The sequence below is a fragment of the Canis aureus genome, chromosome 32, assembly GCF_053574225.1.
Source record: "Canis aureus isolate CA01 chromosome 32, VMU_Caureus_v.1.0, whole genome shotgun sequence".
Taxonomy (NCBI): Eukaryota; Metazoa; Chordata; class Mammalia; order Carnivora; family Canidae; genus Canis; species Canis aureus.
In genome coordinates, this window is record NC_135642.1 from 13,390,824 (window position 1) to 13,414,722 (window position 23,899).

At 39.5% G+C, this 23,899-nt stretch overlaps 1 protein-coding gene across 3 annotated transcripts in view; it reads left to right on the plus strand.

The window, feature by feature from the left end:
- MGA (MAX dimerization protein MGA) overlaps window positions 1-23,899 on the plus strand; it is a 172,883-nt gene that overhangs the window by 12,333 nt on the left and 136,651 nt on the right. The window contains exon 1 of one of the 3 annotated variants that reach the window (XM_077880717.1): window positions 6,661-6,680. The exons of the other annotated variants lie outside the window; for them this stretch is intronic. The gene's annotated coding sequence lies outside the window, so the exon portion shown is untranslated. Of the gene's footprint in view, window positions 1-6,660; window positions 6,681-23,899 lie in introns of those variants that run through there. 3 annotated transcript variants of the gene reach the window in all.

Sequence of the window (23,899 nt, forward strand, 5' to 3'; positions counted from 1 at the left end):
ATGCCCTAGGCTGAAGGTGGTGCGAAACTGCTGAGCTACCTGGGCTGCCCCCTTAAGATTTTATTTTTAAATAATCTCTAGACCCAACATGGGGTTCAACCTACAACCCTGAGATTAAGAGTTGCATATTCCACTCTCTGAGCCAGCCAGGTGCCCCCAGAGATAAAAAGTTTTAATATGCTATCCCTGTTAACCTTATTGATATGCTTCTAGGCTATTTTTAAGTTTAAATTTTTGTTTTATTTTTTAAGGCCCCCCTTTTTTTTAGTGCAAAGTGTTTTTTTGTTTTGTTTTGTTTTTTTTTAGTAAATGAATAGCTCAGATAACTTTAAAAGCAAGTGGATAATTGTCTTTGCATAAGGTTTATCTGATCAAGTTACTTTTCTACACAGTTCTACAGTGGCTTCTCATAGTTAATGGAATCAAGTTGAGACAAGTTCAGATTCTTTAGCTTAGGACTTAAAGCCCACTACCTTATGATTTATTTCATTTGCCATGTGTCTCCCTCATATATATCATTGATTTATGCATACTAAACATACTACTTTCAGGCCTCTAGATGGGGATTGGCAGACTTTTTCTGTAAAGGGCAAGAAAGTAAATATTTTAAGTTTTGTGGGCTTTATTTTTATTTAATTTTTTTTTTAATTTTTATTTATTTATGATAGTCACAGAGAGAGAAAGAGAGAGGCAGAGACATAGGCAGAGGGAGAAGCAGGCTCCATGCACCGGAAGCCCGATGTGGGATTCGATCCCGGGTCTCCAGGATCGCGCCCTGGGCCAAAGGCAGGCGCCAAACCGCTGCGCCACCCAAGGATCCCAGTTTTGTGGGCTTTATTATGTCTGTCATAACTATTCAGCTCTGTTGTGGTAGCGTGAAAGCAACAATAGACATTATGTAAACAAACGATTATGGCTGTGTTCTAGGGAAACTATGGACATTGAAGTTGGAATTTCATATAATTCTTGTATGTCATAAGATTTAATTTTAATTTTTTAAACAGATTTTATTTATTCATGAGAGAGAGAGGCAGAGAAACAGGCAGAGGGAGAAGCAGGCTCCATGCTGGGAGCCTGATGTGGGACTCGATCCTGGGACTCCAGGATCACTCCCTGGGCTGAAGGCAGGTGCTCAACCGCTGAGCCACCTAGGGATCCCCATTTTATTTTAATTAAAAAATTGTGTGGGCAGCCCGGGTGGCTCAGCGGTTTAGCGCTGCCTTCAGCCCAGGGCCTGGTCCTGGAGACCTGGGATCCAGTCCCGTGTCGGGCTCCGTGTATGAAGCCTGCTTCTCCCTCTGCCTGTATCTCTGCCTCTCTCTCTCTCTCTCTCTCTGTCTCTCATGAATAAATAAATAAAATCTTAAAAAAAAAAAATTTGTTTCTAACACTCGGAAAAAAAAAATTAAGCGATTTTTACATCTGATGTGGGGCTTGAACTCATGACCCTGAGATCAAGGGTCATAAACTCTTCCAACCGAGCTAGCCAGATGCCGCTATTTTAACTTTTTTTCAACTTTCAATTTTAACTTTCCTTTTTCACATTAAAAATGTGAAAAAGTTTTCACTTTTCACAAAAGCCTATGGCAAAACATGGTTTATGGGGCTGCAGTGTGCTGACCCCTGTTCTAGACTGCCATACTTGACTGTGCTTCTGTTTTTGTTTTTGTTTTTAAGATTTATTTATTTATTTATTCATGATAGAGAGAGGCAGAGACACAGGAGGAGGGAGAAGCAGGCTCCATGCCGGGAGTCCGACGTGGGACTCGATCCCAGGACTCCAGGATCGTGCCCTGGGCCAAAGGCAGGCGCTAAACCGCTGAGCCACCCAGGGATCCCTGTGCTTCTGTTTTATTCACTATCCCCCACCTCCCATTCCCTTCCCCAGTATGACTGTCTTGCTCAAAACTACCTTAGATGCAATAGTCTCAGGGAAGTCAGAATTTGTTTTCGATCTTTTTTCTGGTGATGGAAATATTCTGTTCAAACCTCTATCAATGTGCTTATATTGTGATATTTTTAAAAAATATTTATTTGAGAGAGAGGGAGACCATGAGCAGGGTGAGGGGCAGAGGGAGAAGCAGAGAGCCCGACATGGGGCTGGGGGTTCATTCCCTGGAGTCCAGGATCGTGACCTGAGCAGAAAGCACATCCTTAACTGGCTGAATCACCCAGGTGCCCCTAGCTGTATTTTTTAAAATTGTAGTAAAAAATATATAACATATACCATTGCAACCATTTAAAAATATTTCAAAAATTTATTTTAGGGGAACAATGCACAAACAGGAGGGGCAGAGGGAGAGGGAGAGAGAATCTCAGGCAGACTCCACAATCAGTGGACAGAGCTCAGTCTCCTGACTCTGAGATCATGATCTGAGCCGAAACTGAGAGTTGGACACTTAATGGGTGTGTCCCCCAGATGCCCACCATTGTAACCATTTTGAAGTGTACAGATCTTTGACACATTCACGTTGTGCAGCCAGTTACCACCATCCATCTCTAGTGTTTTCCTCTTTCCAAGCTGAAACTGTACTCATAAAATACTAGCTTACTGTTCTCTTCCCCCAGTCCCTGGCAACCACATTCTACTTTCTACTTTGTGTCTCTGAATTGGACTACTCTAGGTACCTCACATAAGTGGAATTTTACAAAAATACTGTCCTTTCGGAACTGGCTTATTTTGTTTAGCCTAATGTCTTCAGGGTTCATCCATATTATAGCATGTGTTAGAATTTCTTTTTAATGCTGAACAATATTCCATTGTGTGTGTGTATATCACATTAAAAAAAAACTTGTTACCTGTTGATGAACACTTCAATTGCTTCCACCTTTTGTTTATTGTGGATAGTGATGCTGTGAATGTGGATGTAAAGACCTCTCTTTGAGTCTCTGCTTTCAATTCTTTTGAGTATATATCTAGAAGAATTGCTGGATCACATGATGATTCTATGTTTATTTATTTATATATTTTGAAAGATTCCATTTATTTATTCATGAGAGACACAGAGAGAGGCAGCGACACAGGCAGAGGGAGAAGCAGGCTTCATGCATGAAGCCCAACCACCGAGACACCCAGGCATCCCTATGTTTATTTTTTTGAGGAACTGCAGTGGTTGCACTTTTATTACTGAGTGTTTTTTTTTTTTTAATAGGTTTTTGGGAGTAATTTTAGATTTATAGAAAAGCTGCAAAGACTATACGAAGAGTTTCTGTATATAGCTCACCCAGTTTCCCCTTATGTTAACATCTTACATTACTAGGATGCCTAGGTGGCTCAGTGGTTGTGTCTGCCTTCGACTCAGGTCATGGTCCTGGGATCAAGTCCTGTATTAGGCTCCTTCTATCTATGTCTATGCCTCTCTCTGTGTGTCTCTCATGAATAAATAAAATCTTAAAAAAAATCTTACATTACTTTGGTACATCTCTCAAAACTAAGAAATCAATGTTGGTACATCATTCTTAGTAAACTCCCCCCTTCCCTTCCCTTCCCTTCCCCTTCCCTTCCCCTTCCCCTTCCCTTCCCCTTCCCTTCCCCTTCCCTTCCCCTTCCCTTCCCCTTCCCTTCCCCTTCCCTTCCCCTTCCCTTCCCCTTCCCTTCCCCTTCCCTTCCCCTTCCCTTCCCCTTCCCTTCCCCTTCCCTTCCCCTTCCCTTCCCCTTCCCTTCCCCTTCCCTTCCCCTTCCCTTCCCCTTCCCTTCCCCTTCCCTTTCTTCTTTCCTTTCTTCTTTCCTTTCCCTTTGCTTGGATTTCATTAGTTCCATTAATGTCCTTATTCTGATCCAGAATCAAATTGAGGATACTACATTACATTTAATGCATATATATATATTTTTTTAATAATTTTTTTTAAATTTATTTATGACAGTCACAGAGAGAGAGAGAGAGGCAGAGACACAGGCAGAGGGAGAAGCAGGCTCCATGCACTGGGAGCCCGATGTGGGATTCGATCCTGGGTCTCCAGGATCGCGCCCTGGGCCAAAGGCAGGCGCCAAACCGCTGCGTCACCCAGGGATCCCAAATGCATATATTTTTTAATTGTACTTAATGTGGAGTGTGGTATATAACAAAAGGAGAGTTCTTAAATAAATCAATCATCTTTTAATTTTCCTCCATTTTTGTGGGATGTTTATTAATCTTTCTTTAGTTAACTGACTTATTTTCCCTTATATCCTCTCTTCCCTTTTCTGCCATCTGTTTCTAAGATTCATTACAGTTTTTTTTTTTTTTTTTTTTTTACTTTTTTTTTGAGAAAAAGTAATCATGGCATATGTGGCAAAGACCACCAACTATGCAAATTTGCTCTACCTTTCTTTGGGCATGATTTGTCAGAATCTCCCAGTCTCTATTACAGTTTAATTAGATATGTGACTTATTTTCTCTGGTGGAAGTAGTCGTGACCTCCTTCATGTATTCCAGTTTTGTCAGCCTCCTCTGGCTGCAACATCTGAGACAGCCTCCAAAGCCTGTAGTCAAGATGGCAGAATTACTGTCAGCCTGAGTCCTGGGATGACTCTGCAAGAGAACTGGCTTAATTAATGACCTAAATATTCACTTTCCAGGCTGATATTTTGGGATCTGTTTGTGTAGCCTAGTCTAATAAGTATGCTGCATCCCCAGCTTTGAATAGGATTTATATGAACCTTGAGTATTGATTTAATAAGAATTAAATAATTATATTAGGAAGACTAGGGGATGGGAAGTGTGCACATCTGTAGAGATGTGAAGAGGAAAGAGGGCTAAATTCTAATCTATGATGGGAAGTTAATACTGCCTAAAACTGGAGAAAAGAAAAAAAGTATATAATGGTGTGGAACTATATACCAAAAGATTCAGCCGTAAAAGTTGAAAATTTGCCCCTGGGAATTGGGAAGTTGTTGGAGTAAAGGATCATTATCTTTGGTAATAAGCCATTGTATTTATTCTCCTATTTAGTCTCTGTTCATGGATAACTTTGATAAAAACAAAAATGAAATTAAATATAATTGGTAAAGAATAAGAACAAAAAACCCCAGTCAGATTCTGATTCTCCTTTACAAAGCTGATGATAGAGAGCTTACCACTTTTCTTTGTACTGAAATGAAATCTTCCATTCAGAAACTTCCATTCCAGGATCCTCTAGAGCATATGGAATAGTCTATTCGCGCTTCTGTGACAACCTTCAAATGACCCTTTAAGTTATCTTCATAAAAAAGATTATCTTCATAATCCACTCCCACATCTTAAATATTCTAGGCAGTGTTAATGAAAATTGTCTCTGATTTTGAGACTTGTCATTAAATCCTTGCAAATCCTCATGGACTGTTCAGTGGTTCATGACTGTATTAATTAATTAATTAATTAATTAATTAATTATAGTCAGAGAGAGAGAGAGAGAGGCAGGCAGAGAGAGAAGCAGGCTCCATGCACCGGGAGCCTGACGTGGGATTCGATCCCAGGTCTCCAGGATCGTGCTCTGGGCCAAAGGCAGGCGCCAAACCGCTGCGCCACCCAGGGATCCCTCATGACTGTTTTTGAATGTCGATTTGTTGGTTCTGCATAGACTTTCAAGGAATTTGAGAAAAGTTTCTCTGGGTGTGGTAGTGCACTATCACATAGTGCAAGCATGCCAGAGGATTCTCTCCTTGCCAGTAGTCAACCAGGGTTCCTGAATAGAACCCCATGTCTCTTGACTCTCACCTTAATGAAAATTCTTTTTATTTTTTTATTTTATTTTTTAAATTTCTTATTTTATTTTATTTATGATAGGCACACAGTGAGAGAGAGAGAGAGGCAGAGACATAGGCAGAGGGAGAAGCAGGCTCCATGCACCGGGAGCCCGACGTGGGATTCGATCCTGGGTCTCCAGGATCGCGCCCTGGGCCAAAGGCAGGCGCTAAACCGCTGCGCCACCCAGGGATCCCCTGAAAATTCTTTTTATATCTGGGGTTTTGCCTGGAGTCCTTGGATATGGCCCTTTTCTTTTCTAGGTTTTATCTATTTATTTGACAGCACATAAGCAAGCTTGATCGCAAATGGGGGGAGGGGCAAAAGGGAAGGGATAGGGCATGTAGACTCCTCATTGAGTGCCTGAGCTGGACTAGGAGCTCGCTCTATCTCAGGACCCTGAGATCATGACCCAAGCTGAAACCAAGAGTCTATGCTCAACTGAGCCACTGGGCGCGGCTGGTCCATTTCTTTAGTATATAAGTATGTTATTCCTTTTTTTTTTTTTTTAAGATTTATTTATTTATTCATGAGAGACACACACACAGAGAGGCAGAGACGTAGGCAGAGAGAGAAGCAGGCTCCATGCAGGGACTCCGAGATCACGCCCTGAGCCAAAGGCAGATGCTGAACTGCTGAGCCATCCAGGTGTCCCACCTTTCACATATTTTTGTTTTCCCTGTCCACTTTCACTGGAAGTGCTAATAAGTAGTAGAACATTCGGGGTGCCTGGCTCTCTCAGTTGGTAGAGCATGTGACTCTTGATCTTGGAGTTGTGAGTTTAAGCCTCAGGTTGGGTGTAGAGCTTACTTAAAAAAAAAAAAAAATGGTAGTAGAACATTCAAAAGATGGGCAACCAGAGAATAAAAGAAGCAAAACCTCTGGAAATCTATATATTTTATAATTATTCTCCAAATAAGTTAATGATGACTGTATATTTTCTAGGTGCCTTCTTCAGAATTCCTGAAATGATAGCTGGTAAGTATCTGGATAAAAATCAGAAAACTGATCTTTTGGCACTCCCTTCAAGTAGCATTGCAAATCTAAAATATGCATTACAGTCTTACCCCGCTTTTCCAACATTATATTCAAACTCTTTTCAGCTGCCATCAGTCCTTCATTTCCCTGGTTCTTACTGGCTTTTGTATTCATAGGCCAGAGTTTGGCAAATTTTTTTTTCTTTTTTTCTTTTTTTTAAAGATAAGGGATTTTTATTATTTTTATTTTTTATAATTTTTAAAAAATTTTTAAAAATTTATTTATGATAGTCACACAGAGAGAGAGAGAAAGAGAGGCAGAGACACAGACAGAGGGAGAAACAGGCTCCATGCACTGGGAGCCCGACGTGGGATTCGATCCCGGGTCTCCAGGATCGCGCCCTGGGCCAAAGGCAGGCGCCAAACCGCTGTGCCACCCAGGGATCCCGGCAAATTTTTTCTGTAAGGGACTAGATAACAAATATTTTATGCTTTATGGGTTACAGAGTCCGTGCCTCAGCAACTCATCTGTGCTATTGTATTACAGCAGCCATAGATGATACATGAATGAGTGTGGCTGTGTTTTTTTTTTTTTTAATTTATTTATTTTTATTAGTAATCTGTATACCCACTGTGGGGCTCGAGCTCACCACCCCAAGATTAAGATTTGCAAACTCTACTGACTGAGCCAGCCAGGTTGAATGTGGCTGTTTCAATAAAACTATTTACAAAAACATTAGGCTGAGTAGTTTGATGACCCCTATCATAGACCCATCAACTTTACCATCCATGAGAATAGAATAATAGAAATCTAGGTTGGAGGTCATTTTTTTTTCCAGAATTTTTGGAGGGCTTGCTTCTAACCTCCAATATTCCTTTTGAGAAGTCCCTTGCTGTTCTGATTTCTTGCTTCTTTGTTTCAACCAGTCTTTTTTGTCTGTCTTTGCCCCATCCCCCAACTTTTCTTGGTTCCCACCACTTTTCCTTATCAGTACAACGGGGATTATAATATCTACTTTAGGCTTATTCTGAGAATTAGATAAAGTGCTAAAAACAATGCTTGGCATTATAGTAAGCACTTACTAAATAGTTGTTGCTATTAGTATCAATATAATCATCATCTTGTAAACTGAAATGCTTTTTTCAGTGCTTTTGGCAGTCCATATAACTACTTCCTGCAACTGTGGGGTTCCTGTGGTGTGGAGTTTTGATTTATAGTCAAAGTCTGGGAATGCTTGAGGTATTACCAGAACAATTTAAGGTTAAGGAATAGGAATGGGATAGTCCTGTAGCCCTGAGCCTAAGAAAGATATTAGAGTCACATAGGAATTTGGTTCTAATTTGTATTTTCTGGGTTGGGAAGGAGAGGTCAGAGTACAGAGTACATACACATGTATCTTTCACCACCTAGATGACCACTTATCAGGATTATTATTCATGACTATCAGTCATAGTTTTCCAAGCTGTTAACTGTATTTATATTTTCAAAATGAAAGGTTTTCAGTACTGCAGGTTACTTTGCAGTTGTTTTTTTTTTTTTTTTTTTTTTTCCTTAAGAGGAGGAGAGAATGGTAAGCGTGGGGTCGGGGGAAGGAGAGGGAGAGAGAATCTTAAGCAGGCTTCACACCCAGCATAGCCCCCAAGTAGGACTCTATCACATGATCCTGAGATCGTGATGTGAGCTGGACACTTAACCGACTAAGCCACCTAGGTGCCCTTACTTTGCAGTTCTATTAAAGTGTTATAAATGCCTTTTTATTTTAAATAGTTCCATTTCTTGCAACCAGCATTTTGTATCGCCTCTGAGAATTTAAGATAATCAGATTAATGGAGGTAGCCAGTATTGGTGCCATTTGAAATAGTAGATTTTAAAAGAACAGATTTTTCCAGGTTGAAATATTTTTGTGTTGTAGCATACTTTGTTTCCTAAAATTCTCCTTAATTTGGGGTGTGTTTGTTTTGAGGATACTGCATTTAGAGTGGCTTACTACTAAAGATGTGGACAGGAGCAGACCTTCAGATCTTCTACATTTAAAAAAAATTTTTTATTTATTTATTCATAGAGACATACACACACACACACACACAGAGAGGCAGAGACACAGGCAGAGGGAGAAGCAGGCTCCATGCAGAGAGCCTGACGTGGGACTCGATCCAGGGTCTCCAGGATCACGCCCTGGGCTGCAGGCGGCGCTAAACCACTGCGCCACCAGGGCTGCCCAGATCTTCTACATTGTATGGGAAATAGGGAATTATAAAGTTGTCTTTACTTATTTATTTTTTCTTAAAAGATTTTATTTATTTATTCATGAGAGACAGAGAGAGAGATAGGCAGAGGGAGAAGCAGGCTCCATGCAAGGAGCCTGACATGGGACTCGATCCCAGGACTCCAGGATAATGCCCTGGGCCAAAGGCAGGCGCCAAACCTCTGAGCCACCCAGGGATCCCCCTGTCTTTACTTATTTAAACATTTTTATTTTTGATGAGCCTAAAGTTATGAGATACATTTGCCTTGCTTCAGCTGGTTATTTTACTAGTGTTTGATCCAATAGTGTGAGAAATTCATTCTCACTGGAAAAATAACCACCTTTTAAGGGGTATCTACTTATATATTAGGCATTGTGTTAAGCACCATTATCTAATTTAATCTAAGTGGTTGGTCTCTTCTTCCTGACCTTGATTTTCTTATATTCTTAATATAGCAGCTAGAGGTGCTGTTAAATCAGAGATACTGTTAAGGTTCTTTGTTGACCCGATCCCCCCCCATAACTTCTCTGACCTCATCTTTTACCACTTACCCTCCACTCTGTGCCCCAGCTCTTTAGCCTCATTGTTTTTCCTTGATCATGCCCTTTCATTTCTGATTTCTTCTGTATGGTACTGCATGGCTGTTTCCTCAATTCTATGTCTTGATTCAAATTTTGATTTTTTTCTTTTCCCCCTTCTCTCTGCCTTATTTAGTTTTCTGTCTCCTCTCTCACTAGATACCATATATTGTATATTTATTTTGCTTGTTTGATGGTTCCCTTACTAAAATTTAAGTACCATGGGCAGAGATTTTTGTCTGTTTTGTTCACTGCTATCTCCACGTTCATAGAACAATGCTGGTGTACAGAATAAGTGCTCAGGAAATGTTTGCTGAATGAGTGAATAAATTGCTGGAATACTGTGACACGGGCATTGTTAACTGCCTTCAGTCTGCAGATGATGAAACTGAAGGCCAGATAGGTTAAATAAATTGCATAAGGTCACATAGCTCTTAACCATCCTGTTGAATGGCTTTATTTCTATTATATCTCACCATGCCTTTGCTCAGTCATAGACATGATTTTTGTGTGATTATCATGTACTATTCAAGCTTCTATGCTTTCCCTCATGTTATTTCCTCAGAGGGAGTATTCTTTCTTGCCCCCTACTTAGGTAGAACTTTGCAGGAGAAATGTGATGTAGAAGAGTCAAGGATATAAAGTTTGGGGAGATGGAGGGATGAATACTGTGAGCTAAAGTCTTATGGTGGGAAATGCATGTATCTTCAGGGAGCAGTTTGGTTAGAATGAGGTTTTATTTAGGGGTATGATAGAAGGTAAAGTTAGAGGGAGAGGATTATAGCCTTGTTACAGGGAGCTGTGAGCTTCTGACTAAGAAACTGGTGTTTTTATCTTGTTGCCCCTCAAAGGTTTTTGAGCAGAAGAGTGATAATGTATAACACTGCTTTTATAAAAATGTTTGATTTTGCTGTGGTGATGAGAATGGGTTTGAGTGGGAAGAGACTAAAATTAGGAAGGAAATTTAGAAGATTTAGAATGATATAGCCCTGAAGTGAGGCAATAAGGGCCGAAATTGAGAAGTTAAAGTACAAATTAAAGCACAGAGATCAGATACTTAAAATATGGCTTATAAGATCCAAACTCCTTACTGTGGCCTGCAACATGCTAGGTGATCTCACCTTTGCCTTTCTCTGCAACCTTACCTCTTGCCATTCTTCCTTTCATTTTCTAAGCTGTAGCAACACAAGCTGATTTTTTTCTTTGAATGGGCTGTTTGTGTTGACTTTAATGCCTTTTCCACTTACCTTCTCTTAGCCTAGACTGTTCTTCTCCAAGTCTGTACTGAGCTACTCAGATACCCCCCCCCCAGCATATTCATTCATTCATTCATTCATTCATTCATTCATTCATTTATTAGCATATTCTTTTAAATGAATCTCATATGGTAGTTGATTTTTCTCTGGGCAGCTTTTAATTTTAGTTTCAGGCAGGCAAATACAATGAAGAAATACGATATTGACTTTGTTTTTCTGTATGACTTGAAGGTAGCACAGTATGAGCCCATGAAAGTGAGTTGGACGGCTGTCCAGTTCAACTGAAAATTAAAAAACTGTGTATGTACGTGAAGCTGAAATTCTGTTTTCTATAATACTTTTTCTCTGGGTCATGGAGAGACTTATAAGGTAATCACATATAAGAAGTATTATAACCAGGAAAAAGCAAATGCCCTGGGGTGTCTAATTTCAGTGAATATTTTTTTCAGCAAAGATGATTTGTCAAATGTATAATTAAATGCAGTTTAATACTTTTATGAGTTTTTCACATTTATTTTTTTCTTATAGTCATCAGACAGCGTTGATTCAGAAAATGTAAGCATGATATTATTTAATTCTGTATACTTCCTAGTGTTATTCTTGGTTTTGTTCAATTTTTTCATAACTCTTTTCTGAGATTTTTGATTGAGGGAGAACCATATTAACTTTTTTTTTTTTTAAATTTTTATTTATTTATGATAGTCACAGAGAGAGAGAGAGAGGCAGAGACATAGGCAGAGGGAGAAACAGGCTCCATGCACTGGGAGCCCGATGTGGGATTCGATCCCGGGTCACCAGGATCACGCCCTGGGCCAAAGGCAGGCGCTAAACCGCTGCGCCACCCAGGGATTCCCCCATATTAACTTTTTTTTTGTTAATTTCATTTTTTTTAAATTTCATTTTTTGAAACATAGGTAATGTATGGTAAAAAAAAATTATAAGAGATTATAGATTAGAAAAGGAAATTTCCGGGATCCCTGGGTGGCGCAGCGGTTTGGTGCCTGCCTTTGGCCCAGGGCGCGATCCTGGAGACCCGGGATCGAATCCCACGTCGGGCTCTCGGTGCATGGAGCCTGCTTCTCCCTCTGCCTATGTCCCTGCCTCTCTCTCTCTCTGTGACTGTCATAAATAAATAAAAATGTTCAAAAAAAATTAAAAAAAAAAAGAAAAGGAAATTTCCTTTCATGGTATCTTTTCTGTTCTTCCTTTTCTGCTCTTCCTTCTTCCCTCTAGATACCGCATGGTATCTATCCTGCTCTTCCGTCTTCCCTCCAGTCTTTTTCCTCTTCACCAGTACTGCTGTTAATAACTCGGAATGCACCTTAATTTTTTTTTTTTTTTAAAGAGAGAGAGGTTCGGGGGAGGATAGAGGGAGGGAGAGAGAATTGTAAGCAGGCTCCATGCCCAGCATGACCCTGACAGGGGCTCAGTTTCAAGACCCTGAGATCATGACCTGAGCCCACATCAAGAGTTGGGCACTTAACTGACTGTGCTCCCCCCCCTTAAAAAAATTGTAGTAAAATACACATAGCATAAAATATACCATCTTAACCATTTTTTTAAAATTTATTTTTTATATAAGTTTATTATTGTTACTTAAAATATATTCTTATTGAAGTATAGTTGACACACAGTGTTACTAGTTTCAAGTATACAGCATAGTGATTCAACAGTTCAATACCTTATTCAATGGTGAACATCTTAATCATTTTTAAATGTTCAGTGGTATTAAATACATTCACATTGTGAAATCATCATTACAATCCATTCCCCATAATTCTTGTCATCTTGTAAAACTGAAACTCTATGGTTCTTTCTTTTTTAAAAGATTTTATTTATTCATGAGAGACACAGAGAAAGGCAGAGACACAGGCAGAGGGAGAAGCAGACTCCACGCAGGGAGCCTGACATGGGACTCGATCTTGGGTCTCCAGGAGAAGGCCTTGGGCCGAAGGTGGCACTAAACCCCTGAGCTACCCGGGCTGCCCGAAACTCTATGGTTATTATAAAAATAATCCCCTTGCCTGAATCTGGCAACCACCACCACCATTATACTTTGTCTTTCTGATGAACTGCCTCTTTTTTTATATATTTAATTCCCATTTAGTGTCTGGAGTCTTTCTCTTCTGTATATTTATCTGTGCATCAATACTGCATACCATTTCAGATTCCTATTTTATAGTTTTGGAGAGCAGATGGAGAAAGCTCCCCTACTCTTTTTTCTTCTTTTAAAGATGTGTTTGTGTTAGAGAATGACTTTTTTAAAAAAAATTATTTATTCATGACAGACACAGAGAAAGAGGCAGAGACATAGGCAGAGAGAGAAGCAGGTTCCATGCAGGGAGCCCAATGTGGGACTCGATCCCAGGATTCCAGGATCACGCTCTGGGCCCAAGGCAGACGCTACTCTATGGCTGAGCCACCCAGGCATCCCTACTCTTTGTTTTTTAAGATTTATTTATTTATTTATTTATTTATTTATTTATTTAATTTATTTTAGTGCAAGGGGAGGGGCAGAGTAAGGGGGAGAGAGACTCTAAGCTGACTTCCCGCTGAGCATGGAGCCTGATGTGGAGCATGATTCCAGAACCCTGAGATCATGACCTGAGCCAAAATCAAGAGTCAGATGCTCATCTGATTGAGCTATCCAGGTGCCCCATCCCCTGCTGTGTTTTTTTTAAAAGTTTTTTTTTTTTTTTTTTTTTAAAGTTTTATTGGATATTCTCATTTTGATTTCTAGTTAGGTTTTAGAATTAGATTACTAAGTTTCAGAAAATGTTCTTTTATTTATTTTTTTAAGATTTTTATTTATTTATGAGAAACCCAGAGAGAGAGAGAGAGAGAGAGAGAGAGAGAGGCAGAGACACAGGCAGAGGGAGAAGCAGGCTCCATGCCGGGAGCCCAATGTAGGACTTGATCCCAGGTCTCCAGGATCACTCCCTGGGCTGAAGGCAGCGCTAAACCGCTGAGCCGCCCAGGCTGCCCAGTTTCAGAAAATGTTCTGTTGTGATTTTGATTAGAATTGTTTTGGATTTATAAAATAATTTGAGGACAATTGGATATCTTCACATTGAATCTACCATCCTAGAATATGAGATAGTTATTTATTCTTTTCTGTTTTTATCATTTTTAGAAATTTATTTTCTTCATATTGGTCTCACCTGTTTCTTAGTAGTTAATTAAAACTAATTTCGTTTGGTTATTTTTACTTCTGTGAAGCTCTCAGAATAAATACCCAAAATTGTTTTCATGACTAGATATGATAGACTTTAAATAACTCATTTTGCTTTGTCCCCTTTTACCTTTTTGGGTTGATGGTACAGTAGAGGCTATTTTTCCAATTTTATTTATTTATTTTATTATTTTTTAAATATGTTATTTATTTATTTATTCGTGAGAGACACACAGAAAGAGAGGCAGAGACATAGGCAGAGGCAGAGGGAGAAGCAGGCTCCATGCAGGAAGCCCGATGTGGGTCTCGAACCCGGGTCTCCAGGATCACACCCTGGGCTGAAGGCAGACGCCCAACCGCTGAGCCACTGAGGCGTCCCAATTTAAAAAAAAATTTTTTTTATAGAGTAAGAGCGTGCACACATGTGCGTTTTTGAGGTAGGGAGGTGCAGAGGGAGAGGGGAGAGAATCTTAAACAAACACCCAGTGTGGAGCCGGATAGTCAATCCCATGACCCTGAGGTTATGACCTGCACTAAAATCAAGAGTTGGAAGCTTAATTTACTGTTAAGGCACACTTGCATATACATTTACCCTTGAGCAACATGGGTTTGAACTGTGTGTGAGTTCACTTACGTGCAAATTTTTTTCAATAAATGCAGTATAGTACTGTAAATGTATTTTCTCATAATTTTCATAACATTTTCTTTTTGTAGCTTGCTTTGTGGTAAGAATACAATACATGATACATGTAATATACAAACACGTGTTAATTAACTGTTTATGTTACTGCTAAAGCTTCCTGTCAATAGTAGGCTATTTGTAAAGGTTTTGGGGAGTCAAAAATTATATGTGGATTTTTGACTGCATGGGGTTTGGCACCCTTATCCCCTGCATTGTACAAGGGCCAACTGTATTTCATTACTAAAAGTAAAATTGTTAGAGGTCTGATTAGAAGGGGGGATTGTTAAAAAACAAGATCACAAATAGGGCCAAAAGACAGTCACTTATGCTAACCTGCATGGAGAGTTATCTTAATCCAGTTTTGGCTCTTCCAGAAATGGAATCTTAAACCAATCAGGAATCACCTGATCAGCACTAGTTAGATAATCTGCCTGATAAACCCTTGCCATCCCTGAATACAGTGACCTTACCATAACCACTTTTTTGCGTAGTATAACTTTCTTCATTCCTCTCCCTTCTCCCTGTAAAAGTCTTTCATTTTGTATACCTCCTTGGAGCTCCTTTCTATTTGCTACATTGGATGCTGCCTGATTGATGAGTTTTTAAAAAATATTTAATTTATTTATTCATAAGAGACACAGAAAGAGAGAGGGGCAGAGACACAGGCAGAGGGAGAAGCAAGCTCCATGCAGAGAGCCTGATGTGGGACTCGATCCTGAGATTCCAGGATCACGCCCTGGGCCAAAGGGAGGCAACAAACTACTGAGCCACCCAGGATCCCCGATTGATGAATTGTTAAAGTTGATAAGATCATTAAAATTGAAATACATAAATAAAATAGAGTTGTTAGATTTGCTTTCTTCTTAAGCACTTAACTCTCAGATGGAGAGAAAAAATAGACAAACTGCTTTATCAGTGGGATTTTATGTATTTAAAAGCAAAGCAGTTGGCTTTTATTTTTTTTTATTTTTTATTTTTTATTATTATTATTTTTTAAAGCAGTTGGCTTTTTTTTTTTTTAAATTTTTTTTTATTTATTTATGATAGGCACACAGTGAGAGAGAGAGAGGCAGAGACACAGGCAGAGGGAGAAGCAGGCTCCATGCACCGGGAGCCCGATGTGGGATTCGATCCCGGGTCTCCAGGATCGCGCCCTGGGCCAAAGGCAGGCGCCAAACCACTGCGCCACCCAGGGATCCCCAGTTGGCTTTTATTATATACTTGGTAACGTAAGACAGCTCCTTTTTACATAGTTCAGAGTCTGGCAACACTTGAATACTAGATGTACTGGAAAGAAACCTTATATAGGTTTCTATTTCTTAGAAATATGCACTATTTTAACTTATTGAATACCTACTTTGTGTAGATCCCTGTGTCAATTCTGAAAAATACGGAGACTGAATTTTTGCTCTCCAGGAGTTTGCCAGCTGTAGAATGGGCCATGACCCAAGGCACTATATGACAAGGCCCTTGCATGTTGGAGAAACTTGACTGAAGAAAAAAAAATTACTAACATTTGAATAGTCTGATGAAGAAGGTATAATTTAAGTTGGACCTTAAGAGATGAATGGGATTTTTCTTTGTGCTGGCTATGCACATAACATTTTATGTATATTTTTTTCATTTAATCTTTTATAGTAACCTTATGAGACAAAGTTACCATTCCTGTTGTAGAAATGAGGAAACTGGAGATTAGAGTTTATGTCTTCATGGAGTCTGTATATATGTATGAAAATCATAAAAAAATGATATGGAAAGTGGTGTATGGGTGGCTTAGTCAAGCATCAGACTCTTGGTTTTGGCTGAGGTTATGATCTCAGCATTGTGGAATGGAGTCCTGTGTTGTCTAACTCAGTGCCGAGTGGGGAGTCTGCTTCAGTTTCTCTCCCTTTCCCTCCTTTTTTGTTACCCCAGTCCACGCAAGTGTGCATGTGTGTAGTCCTCTCTAAAATAAATACAATCTTTTCTTTTTTTTAAAATTTTTAAAATTTATTTATGATAGTCACAGAGAGAGAGAGAGGGGCAGAGACACAGGCAGAGGGACAAGCAGGCTCCATGCACCGGGAGCCCGACGTGGGATTCGATCCCGGGTCTCCAGGATCGCGCCCTGGGCCAAAGACAGATGCTAAACCACTGCGCCACCCAGGGATCCCTTTTCTTTTTTTTAAAGATTGTATTGGGATCCCTGGGTGGCGCAGTGGTTGGCGCCTGCCTTTGACCCAGGGCGCGATCCTGGAGACCCGGGATCGAATCCCACGTCGGGCTCCCGGTGCATGGAGCCTGCTTCTCCCTCTGCCTATGTCTCTGCCTCTCTCTCTGTGACTATCAAGGATTTAAAAAAAAAAAAAAAAAGATTGTATTTATTTATTCATGAGAGACACACAGAGAGAGAGGCAGAGACAGGCAAAGGGAGAAGCAGGCTCCACTTGGAGCCCGATGCGGGACTCAATCCTGGGTCTCTAGGATCACACCTTGGGCAGGAGGTGGCGCGAAACCACTGGGCCACTGGGGCTGCCCTAAAATAAAAACAATCTTAAAAAAGAATAAGAATTAAAAAATACAAGGGCACACCTGGGTGGCTTAGTTGGAGCATGCGACTCTTTTTTTTTTTTTTTTGGAGCATGCGACTCTTGATCTCGGGGTTGAGTTTGAGCTCCACGTTAGGTGTAGAGATTACTTTAAAAAAAAAAAAAAAAAAAAAGTCTGGGGATCCCTGGGTGGCTCAGCGGTTTAGAGCCTGCCTTTGGCCCAGGGCGCGATCCTGGAGTCCCGGGATCGAGTCCCACGTCAGGCTCCCGGCATGGAGCCTGCTTCTCCCTCCTCCTGTGTCTCTGTGCCTCTCTCTCTCTCTCTCATAAATAAATAAATCATATAAAAAAAAAGTCTTGGGATGCCTGGGTACCTCAGTTGATTAAACATCTTCTTTTGGCTTGGGTCATGGTCTCAGGGGCCTGGGATCAAGCTCCATGTGGAGTTCCCTGCTCAGCAGGGAGTCTGGTTCTCCCTTTGCTCCTCCCCTTGCTCATGTGTTCTCTCTCTCAAATAAATAAAATCTTAAAAAAAAAAAGTTTAAAAATAGATGGTATTTATTGGGAAAAAACATGAAATCACCAGTTATTGAGTTTACATTAGCTTGTCCTGGTGGAAAAATAGTTTTCTAACATGATTATTATATCCACAAAGGGTATAGCGTTGTTTTGGATACCAGCACTGTAAAAGTTAAGGAAAAATGTTATAGAAAATGCTCAAGGGGCACTTGGGTGGCTCAGTAGTTGAGCGGCTGCCTTTAGCTCAGGTCATGATCCTATGTCCTGGGATTGAGTTCTGCATCAGGCTCCCCACAGGGAGCCTACTTCTCCCTCTGCCTATGTCTGCTTCTCTCTCTGTTTCTCATGAATAAATGAAATCTTTTAAAAACAACAGCAACAACAACTCAAGATTTTATTTGGAAGGTTGGAAGTACAGAGAGTATGATTCTTATTTTTTTATTTCAAAGTGCAAAGTATTTTCTTTTCCCCTACTTATGGGATGTGACATATATTCATAATGGTGGTGACAAGGCAGTTCTAGTTTTGCTTTCCCAGCACTGTGTTCAAAGTCACATAGTTAACTAGTGGTGCAGGAAGGATTTGAACTCAGACCATTTTGGTTCAAAGTTCTAGAACTCAGTAACTGTGCTATTAAAAATAGACAGGGATACCCAGGTGGCTCAATGGTAGAACATCTGCCCGGATCCTGGGATCGAGTTCCACATTAGGCTCCCTGCAGGGAGTTTGTTTCTCCCTCTGCCTATGTCTTTGCCTCTCTTTGTTTCTCTCATGAATAAATAAATAAAATCTTAAAAAAATAAAATAAAAATGGAGAAACAAATTCTAAAGGGAGAAGCAGAGTTTTACATAGGAAGGTCAGTATAAAGTATGTTCAGGGTATAGTAGTAAACCAGTGGGATTGAGGGGAATATTTATGGCAGGAAATGATGGTAAATAGAAGATGAAGAAGCTCTTTGAGACCACAGTGTGGATTATCTTGAAAATCAGGACTATGAATGGACATGAGGATAGATGAAAATAATTCATTTCTTTTATAAACCTTGTACTAAAATAAAACTTCAGATACATAAAGGATCATTCTTTGAGATTAGTGAGTAAACTTGCAGCATTACGATTTATTCGTTCTTTATAGAGATTTTTTTGTTTTTGTTTTGAGAGAGAGGAGGAGAGTGCAAGTGGGCTTTGGAGGGAGAGGATGAGAAAGAATCTTAAGCAGGCTTGATCTCATGACCTGAGCCAAAATCAAGAGTTGGGAGCTTAAGTGACAGAGCCACCCACAGGCTCCTACAAAGGTTATTTAGCCTTAGCTAATCCTCATAATATACTGGGTTATTTTCAAAGGAGAGGATAAGGTCCTATCTTAGCTATTCTACTCAAATTTTACCTATGATGTTTGTTTGAGAATGTTACCACCACTTTTTATTGTAAATATGCATAACATGAAATTTACCCATTTAACCATTTTTAATAGTACATAATAGTACAAAAAACATTTACATTGTTGTGCATCACTATCATCTGTCTCCAGAACTTTTTCATCTGTCCAAACTGAAACTCTGTACCCATGAAGCACAAATTTTCCATTCTCTTTTTCTCTAGGCCCTGGTAATTACCATTCTACTTTCTGTGTCTATAAATTTGACTTCACTAGGTACCTCATATAAGTTGATTCATGTAAAATATTTATCCTGGGAAGCCTAGGAGGCTCAGCGATTAAGTTTCTGCCTTTGGCTCAGGTCGTGATCCTGGAGTCCTGGGATTGAGTCCCACATTGAGCTCCCTGCATGGAGCCTGCTTCTCCCTCTGCCTATGTCTCTGCCTCTCTTTTTCTGTGTGTCTCATGAATAAATAAAATCTTCAAAAAAATATTTGTCCTTTTGTGTGTAGTTTATTTTACTTGGCATAATATTTTTAGGTTCATCCATAGTATAGCATGTGTTAGAATTTGCTTCCTTTTTGAAGCTGAATAATATCCCATTGTATGTATATATCATATCTGCATTCATCTGTCTTTGGTTGCTTATTTGACTCATTGGTGGTTTAATGTCATATTGTTTAGCCTCTACGTGTTGGTGTTCTTCCCATTTTTTTCTTGTGATTTCTATTTTCATACCACTGTGGTTGGAAAAAATGAATGCTCAGATATCAGTTTTCTTAAATATATTGAGGCTTGTTTTGTGGCCTAGTGTGTGATTTGTTTTGGAGAATGTTCCATATACACTCGAATGTATAGAAAATCTGACCTGTCTGGTCTAATGTGTCATTTAAAGACATTGTGCCCTTACTGATTTTCTACTTAGATGATCTGTCCATTGATCTAAATGGGATGTTAATTAAAGTCCCCTACTATTATTGTATTACCATCAGTTTCTCTATGTCTGTTGTATTTGCATTATTTATTTAGTTGCTCTTATGTTGGGTGTAGTTATTTACAATTTTTTAAAAGATTTTATTTATTTATTCACGAGAGACACAGAAGCAGAGGCAGAAGCAAGCTCCATGCAGGGAGCCCGATGTGGGACTTGATCCCTGGAACCCAGGATGACGACCTGAGCCAAAGGCAGATGGTCAACCACTGAGCCACTCAGGTGTCCCTACTTATTTACAATTTTTATATCCTCTTGTTGGATTGATCCCTTTATCATTATGTAATGCCCTTCTTTGTCTCTTGTTACAGCCTTTGTTTCAGTCTGTCTGATTTAAGTATTGCTACCCTATTCGTTAATCTATGGATGGAAACTTAATGTTACTTCCGTATCTCGGCTGTTGTACTTAATGCTGCAATAAACAGGATTACGTACACCTTGTTGGATTAGTGTCTTTGTTTTCTTTGCGTGAATACTCTGTAGTGGAATTGGTGGGTCATATGGTATTTGTTTTTGAATTTTTGAGGAACCTCTGTACTGTTTTCCATAGCGGCTACTCCAGTTTACATTTCTGTCACCAGTCCAGAAGGGTTCCTTTTTTTCTACATCCTCACCAGCACTGGTTGTTGCTTGTCTTTTTGAGAGTATTTGATACTTTTCGATTCTGACTGGTATGAGATGATTGTTCATTGTGGTTTTGATTTGCATTTCCCTGATAAGTGACTTGAACATCTTTTCATGTGTCAGTGGGCCATCAGTATTTCTTTGGAAAAATGTCTGTTTAAGTCCTCTGCCCATTTTGTAGTTTGTAGTAAGTGGTGGTGGTTGTTTTGGTGGTGTTTGAGTTCTTTACATATTTTGGATATTAGCTCCTTATCAGATATATCATTTGCACATATCTTCTCCCATTCTGTTTTGTTGATAGTTTTCTTCTCCGTGTGAAAGCTTTTTGTTCAGTGTATCTAGTCCCAATAGTTTAGTTTTGCTTTTGTTTCCCTTGCCTGAGGAGACAGATCAGAAAATACTGCTAAGGCTGATATCCAAGAGATTACTGCCTGTATTTTCTTTTAGGAGTTTTAGGGTTTCATGCTTTACCTTTAGGTCTTTAATTCATTTTTTAAAAAAGGATTGATTGGGATGCCTGGGTGGCTCAGCAGTTAAGTGCTTCTGCCTTCAGCTCAGGGCGTAATCCTGGGGTACTGGAATCAAATCCTCCTGCATTGGACTTCCTGCATGGAGCCCGCCACTCCCTCTGCCTCTCTCTTTCTGTATCTCTCATGAATAAATAAATAAAATCTTAAAAAAAAAATAAACTAAAAAAAAAAAGATTCTTTTATTTGGAGAGAGTGAGTGAGCAGAGGGAGGGGCAGAGGAAGAGGAAGAGAATCTCAAGCGGACTCCCTGCTGAGCACAGAGCTTGATCTCATGACCCTGAGATCATGACCTAAGCCGAAATCAAGAGTTGGATGCTTAATCAGCTGAGCTGCCGAGGCACCCTGACTTTAATCCATTTTGAGCTTATTTTTATGTATGGTGTAAGAAAGTGGCCCAGTGCCATTCTTTTCCATGTAGCCAGCCATGCAGTTTTCCCAACACCATTCATTGGAGAGACTGTCTTTTCTCATTGTATGTTCTTGCCTCCTTTGTGGTAGATTAATTGACCATATAATTGTGGGTTTATTTCTGGGTTCTCTATTCTGTTCCATTGATCTATGGGTTCTGTTTTGGTGCCAGTAACGGTATTTTGATTTGAAGCTTTGTATTATAGTTATTTGAAATCTGGGATTGTGATGCCTCCAGCTTTGTTTTTCTTTCTTGATTGCTTTGACTACCTGGGGTCTTTCGTGGTTCTATACAAGTTTTAGGATTATTCTGGTTCTATGGAAAGTCTTACTGATATTTTGATAGGGATTGCATTGAGTCTGTAGATTGCTTTAGGTAGTGTGGACATTTTAACAGTATTCTTCCAATCCATGGACATATGTACCACCACTTTTTATTTTTTATTTATTTATTTTTAAAGATTTTATTTATTTATTCATGAGAGAGAAAGAGAGAGAGAGGCAGAGACATAGGCAGCGGGAGAAGTAAGCTCCATGCAGGGAGCCCGATGTGGGACTCCATCCCCGGGGACTCCAGGATAATGCCCTGGGCTGAAGGCAGGCACTCAACTGCTGAGCCACCCACGGATCTCCATACCACCACTTTTTAAATCTAGTAAATCTCTCAGTTGTCCTTTGGGTTTAAGCAAAAGCTCTTGATAATTCATCACTACCACTTACTTAATTTATCACCTGTTGATATAAATTGTGTAGGAAGGACCTTGTTATTAGGAGATTGACATTAACTATTAAGTTATAATATGGGGAATCACTTAGTTGGGGATGACTGGCTCTAATTTTTCATACAGATTTTTTTTTTTTTCTGATATGACCACTATTATAAGTTATCCAAATGTTGCATATCTCCATCTGGAAGATGGAAATAATCATTTTATTTCTGTTCCTTGTTTTTTTTGGGCTGCTAGGAGCTATTTCTATTATATTTTCTAGTTTTGATTAAGGATGTACTTAATAATGGCCAACCTTGTATTTAACCTTTTACTTCTGTCTTTCTCCAGTTCATTGATGCAGATAAATTTTAATTTTTAAGATTTTATTTATTCATTAGAGAGAGAGAGGCAGAGACATAGGCAGAGGGAGAAGAAGCAGGCTCCCTGTGGGGAGCCTGATGCAGGACTCGATCCCTGGACCGTGGGATCACGACCTGAGCCAAAGGCTGACATTCAATCACTGAGCCACCCAGGCACCCTGAATTGTAATGTTCTTAATGGAAACCCAGCTCACTTTAGCAATCCTGTAATCTCATGGTCACTCGGAATGTAAATATTTTCCATTGTAGCTTACCTGATAAAAAGAGGAATGAAGTAAATAATACTTTTGCATAAGATAGAATATTAAAGTTTGTTTTTTTAAAAAATATTTGAGAGAGAGGGTGATTATGAGTGGGGTTGGGGGGGGGGCATAGGGAGAAAGCAGGCATCAGCTGAGCAGGGACCCTGAGATCATGACCTGAGCAGAATGCAGACACTTAACCAACTGAGCCACCCAGTTGCCCCAGAATATTGAAGTTTCAATTTTTCTCTAAAAGAAATACATTATAAATATCTCTAGAAACATGAAAACTCAAAGCAGTGGATACTAAAAGAAAAGCACTAAATGTGTTAATAGGCAAATTTTTAACCTAAGTACAGAGTCCTCTTAAGGGTTGCTAAAGAGGTCTGTTGATCTGAGTAATTATAATTATGTACCTCCTGAGGATGTGTGTAATGACATTTTGTATCACTTTTTAGAATTAGCTAGAAAGAGTTGGTGTGTTCATTGCAGCATTTCTTCTAGCTTTCTGACTGTTGGTTTAAGTGACAGGCATAAATTATTAGCTTAGCTTACAAACTTCAAAATGGCAATCTAGATGATAAGGAGGTGAACTTAACGGACTTTTTCATTTTTTTATACTTTATAGAATCTGGCACTTAGCATTTAGGAAACATTTATGAAGTGAAAGAATGTAAATAGACAATTGCTTTCAAACATTTACTCAAGTACAATGGGCTGTTCATTTTGGGGACCCCCCGCCCCCCACTGAGCCCAGCCATTTAATTAGTGCCTTCCTCTGTTCTAATCACTTAAACATTTTTCTAAATGACAAAATTTGTTTACATATTTTGTTGTTGTGTCCTTTACTAGTCCCCTTGTCCCTTCTTCTTCTTTCTTTAGACTTCATTGTCATCTTTTTCCTTTTTATTTGTTTGTTTATTTATTTTAAGATGTTATTTATTCTTGAGAGAGGCAGAGGCATAGGCAGAGGGA